Source organism: Salminus brasiliensis, chromosome 9, assembly GCF_030463535.1.
Source record: "Salminus brasiliensis chromosome 9, fSalBra1.hap2, whole genome shotgun sequence".
NCBI classification, from domain to species: domain Eukaryota; kingdom Metazoa; phylum Chordata; class Actinopteri; order Characiformes; family Bryconidae; genus Salminus; species Salminus brasiliensis.
In genome coordinates this window covers 25,992,931-25,998,755 of record NC_132886.1, presented here as the reverse complement: position 1 = coordinate 25,998,755, position 5,825 = coordinate 25,992,931, and positions in this window count along the sequence as shown.

Below are 5,825 nucleotides of genomic sequence, written 5' to 3'. Positions count from 1 at the left end.
ACTCACACACACACACACACATGTGTTAGGGGCAGTGAGTACACACACACACACACACACCTAGAGCAGTGGGCAGCCAACTCCAGCGCCCGGGGACCAAAGAGGGTAAAGGGCCTTGCTCAAGGGCCCAACAGTGGCAGCTTGCCAAGCCCGGGAATCGAACCCACAACCCTGTTATCGATATCCCGGCGCTCTAACCGCTGAGCCACCACTGCCCCAGATACAGTGCTTACACATGATTTTACAAGCCTGTAGCATTGGTTTCAGAACTGTATCAAAAAATCTCTGGATTCAATATTTATTGCACACTATCCCTAAATTATGTATTATTCTCTGTCTGTATTGTGTTGTGTTGTCTGTCTGCACTTGTACTGTGTTGCACTTGTGTTCTGTATGCACTGTGTCTATGTTGCACCATGGTCCTGGAGGAACGTTGTTTCGTTTCACTGTGTACTCTGTATGTAGTTGAAATGACAATAAAACCCACTTGACTTGACTTGAAAGACAATTATTATTATTTGTAATTATTCCCAGGTCTTACCAGCTGGAGTAGCTGCCCTCTCTGTGTTCTCTCAGTGCCCCTATGGCGCAATGTGCAGTTAGCCAGCAAGTTTTCTTTAGCATTTCTAAAGTTTACAGTTATTCAGCAGAGTCAGCAGAGCGTTGGAGACTTTTATATATTATGCTCCTCAGCACTTGATGACCCCTGACTTTGTAACCTTAGGTGGTCTGACACGTTGTGGCTTAGTGGAGTTGCTGTGGTTCCTAAAATGTCCTAAAACCCACTTTCACAGTTGATCATGGAATATCTAGGAGGGAAGAAATTTCACAACTTGTTACAATGGTGGCATCCTATCACAGCATCATGCTGGAATTCAGTGAGCTCTTAGGAACCACCCATTTATTTGCATATGTGTGTAAAGGCAGACTGCATGGCTAGCTGTGATGTGTCCCAATACTTTTGTCCATTTAATGTAACTGGGAATTTAAGATACCTTTTAATATACAGTATTTGTTTGGTACATGAATTATTTATTTGTGCCTATTGTCCATATGTATATGTAATATGCCATTCTAAATAAATACAAACTTTTAGCCAATCATAACATGGAGTGGGTGTGGTTTGTCTGAATATGAGTAGAGAAAAAAAGCCACAAAACCACAAATATGTCAAAACGGGAAGTGGTGAAACGGGTGATGGAGTGCCTGTATTCACCAGATTCGCTGTTGACTAAGGCCTGGTGGAGATTCCTGATTTCTCCTGCAGGAGAAACACCACAGCGCGTGATTACATTACCGGCCCTGCTGACGACCTAGGGAGAAACATCTGGAAAGCATCAGGGTTGCATTCAAAGCTTGCAGGGAGTTTCAGAGTTTGGTCGCCAGCATATTCAACGCAGAGAGTGCAGTGAAACACAGGCTCTGCGGCCTAAAGCAATAGGAAATGTATCTTTAAAGTATGAAAATCCAAGCAGAAGTAGATATAGCAGCCCCATGCCTCACTAAAGTAGCCAAAGCACAGACATGTCCATTGGTAAGTGGTAGGACAGACATTTGCAGAACATGTGCATCTATCCCTGTGTCCAAGATTCCCAACTTAAACCCCATCACAGTTTCTGAACAGTTGCTGGTGTTTACCTACGTGTACGGCAGCCGCTTTATTCCAGGCATTTCATCAAACAAAGCTGAGTTACCTGAATTTGCAGACTATGAATGGCATAAAGCAATGTGAAAGACTAGAGGAGTGAATCATTTCTTAGCATTATTTGAGCAGTTGTTTTGAGCAGTTGTCATTTCTGCAAATAAATGCTCTAAATAACCAGATTTTAAGTAAACCAAAGAAACTGATTATGTAGAGTGGTCTCTATTTTTTTTTTTTTTTGAGACATGCCTTCATGAGTATAAATAAACAGGGTTTACTTTAAGAATCAACACACCGTTGGCACCGAAGAACCAAAATGTCAGGTAAGACTTTTAGAAAACATCTGTAGCATCTGTCAAACATGGTGGAGGTTCTATTGTCGCATTGGCATGTATTGTTGCCAAAAGAACTAGATCTCTGGTGTTGACTGATGAAGTAACTGCTCATAGACGTACACTACATGTCCAGAGCTTGGCACCTATTGGCATTATGACTGTATAAAGCCCCCCAGTACTGATCTGTGGAGCAGTGGAACTGTGTTCTCTGGAATGATGGATGGTGCTTCATCTAACACTTAGAATTAGAAATGGTTGGGGAGTTGAGGATGAGGTGGGGTGGTGATCGTCCAACATCCTGACCTCACTAATGCTCTTGTCAGTGCAATCAAATGCAATCCAATCCTCACAGCAATGCTCCAAAATCCAGAGTCTTCTCTTCACTGACTGCAAATATACTCCCTATATTTATAGCCATACTAGTTTGTCCAATTACTTTTGGGCCTTTGACAATGGATGGCCTGTGCAAAAATGTCTGTAGTCGCTACACAGTAAATGCTATATCTTTGTTAAACCTTTTCAATTAAAGCTATACGTCTGAAGCTGTGTACAGATACAAAAGAAAAATTGCATCACTGTCCAAATACTTTTGAACCTGACCAAATGTGGAGTATTTCCATTCACTGTAAATGAAGAAACGAAAGACATATAAATGAGCAGTTGCAGAAGACTGCCAAGCTTGGAAGAAAAGGTAATTAAATTAAAATAAAAATGTTTAATAACTCCAAAGTGAGGTCATGCAGGCGTGCTGTTTCTTGGCCCTCCTGGATCTCTTGGAGGCCACGTCCTCTCTCTTTCTCTCTCTCCCTCTGACCTCACTCTTTAAAAGGCATTATTCACTGCATAAGATCTGTTTTGTCCTTTTTAAGCAACCTTCCCCAGTGCCACTAGTTACCCTGGTAGCAGATCTGACCAAGTCTACAGAAGACCATCCAGCATCTATGAGGATGAAAACCGACCTTTTTGGATCTTTTGGTCTGAAATAAAAGGCTAAAACTTCAAAAATTAGTAATAAGCAAAAGGATAGCAGCCCAAGTACACAGAAGGGTTGGGCAGTAAAATGGTAATACTGTATACCGCAGGGTGTACAAATGTTGACAGTATCTCAAAATGAGGCGGTATTTTAAAATGAGGACGTACCTGATATCAAATTTCTGTACTCTGCCTTTCTAGTAGATGACCATTCACCCATGGGCATTTAAAAGAGTCACAGGGTAGGGGCACTGTGCGGGAGCTCACTGGTTGGTGAAGTCATGCTCTGAGAACAGATGGAGGAAAGACAACAAGACCACCATAGTTGTCAGAGTTTAGCGACATGCTGAGTTAATGCTGGATGGTCCTCTAAATGAGCCTGAAAACAGCAGAAAACAAACCTAAGACCATTTACTCGACCTTAGTGCTTTCAGATAAGAGGCCTTATCCACTAAACGTGTGTGATCTGATCCTCAGTTAGCTGGAACACTGTGCTGTGGTGTTTACCCTGCTAGCTAGCTAACACATCCAGGCCTAGACAGCTGGATATGAGTCCAAACACAGCAGAACCTGAGGCATTTCACCACAGATCCAAAACTTTAATACCAACTTTCTTTTCTTTCCAACAGTCGTTCTATCTGAGTCATTATTGTCTAGATGTTTTATACATGGGCTTTCAGTCAGCCAGACTTGAAGTTGTTCTGCGGTGAGCAGACTGTTAGCTATCCTGTTAACTATTGCTGGCTAATGCTAACCAGCATCTTTCTTCTGATTTACAGCATTTTAACATTTGCAATTGTCAGACTGATGGTTTAACATTTCTTGAATGATGGATTAAAATCGTGTGCAGTGTTTCACTTAGTTTGCCACTCTGTGAGCTAACTCAACCGTGTATTTGATCATTTCTGTGTTAACGCTGTGTTAACGCTGTACTTACGCAACTTGATTATTCTAATATCAAGATTGCTAAAAAAGAATTGCTGCAGTAACTGTCTCTACCCTTCTAAGAAGACAGGGACCGGAGGTCTAATGGATGTCAAAAGGATGCTGGACTCTTACATCAGTCTGGCGTTGAATTTTAGTTGAAAATTAAAATTGACATTCACGTCAAAATCCAGCGTTCTACAAATGTTGAATTTTGTTTGGAAATCAAGGAAAATAAATAATAACATAACACTGGGTTAATATCAAGCTCCAAGTGTAAGACAAAGCGTTAACTTATGCTGTCTTCTAATTATGTCGAAAATATCCTATTTACGAGATCAGTGCACAAGAACGCCACCATATATTCGTATTTACCTTTGGGAAACATTTACGTACCCTGACTTTCCATGCTTGGGTCGTGTCGATTAAAAATGCAGGTAACTGAATAACTTGGTTATGTTTTAGTTGCTTAGCAGCAACATCTGTTTTTTTCAAGAATGTTTTTTATAAGCTCTCATCCACACATGAAAAAAAACAAAGAAAGTACATACAAGCTTCTTACAGAAAAACGCATATTGCTCATTTAATTCTCAAACTTTGCTCTTTGTTTTGTTTGCAGTAATTGTAAACATACTTGATCTCTGTTGGCAACAGAGAAACAGAAGTAAACAACAGCAACAAATAAACCCACCAAAACCACTTCAACAGAAATCATGCCGTACGTATGAGCTCCAAAGTCGTAAGGAAAAACTTCCGAGGTGGACTTGAAGGCTTAAAACCAACCACATATCAACGTCTAACAATGTTAGAATCTCATGTTTTTGTGGACGTTAACAACATGAAATGTAGGAGGACATTTGGAAGCCATTTGGATTTTGGTTACTTAACCTTGTTTTCACTAAATGTTGGAACACACTGCTGTGAGAATTTGATTGTACTTGAGCTTTAGTGAGGTTAGGTACTGATGGATGGATGATTAGATCTGGATCACTAGCTCCACTCCAACTCACCCCATAGGTATATGATGGAGCTCCATCACTCTAGAGAACACTGGAGCTGGTGCTGGGGGCATTATACTCCTCAAGCCAACATTTGCCATGGGACATAGTGGCCTTAGGCCTTGTGCAGCTACTTAATGGAATCCCATTCTACTGGCAGTCCTTTTCTATAAAGATAATACAAGCTATGTCTGTGCAGTTAAAAAAATCTGGTTTAGAAATGGGTGCTTCCTAAACAAGGGGTGCACTGTCCACAAACTTTTAGACTTTCATACTACACACTCTCCCCAGACGCGCTTCTTTTTCCATTGGATGGCTTATCAAATGGCTAGGCTGGACTGTTTTAAAGAGAGAGAGAGTGTGTGTGGGTTAGGGTTGTTCTCTGTGGGCTTTCTGGTCTACCTGTCTGTTTTTAATGTTGATGGTAATTGCACTCAGACCTTCTGTGGAGTGTCGTGTGGCAGTGGATGACTGCCTTGATAAAATCCAGATGGGTGCTGGATCAGATCCATGCGAGTGCTCGTATAAAAGGACTTTCACCTCATTTGCCGGGTAAAACACACCACATGGACAGCTCTCAGTTTACAAAGTCAACCAACATTAGTGAGGCTGCATGCACATGCACACACAGACACCTCCGTTGACCTACTGAAGTTCTATTGAAGTCAGTGTGTGTTTGTGTATGTGTGTGTGTTTGTGTGTGCTAAGTCACCTACCATGGGATGTGCGGACGTTTTCTTTGGATTGGAGAGGCCATCTCTCGGGAAGGAGTTCACCAGGTCTGTCTGCACACCAGGGATTACTGTAGGAATCTTGAATGTAGCTTTATGGCTCTGAGTATGCTGTTAATACTCCAGTCATTAAAACAGGGCTGATTTTCTCTGCTGTCTTTGTTTGTCTCCTGGACGGTTAGAAATGGTCCAAAATGACTGAGAATAAATCTTGCCACTTTCA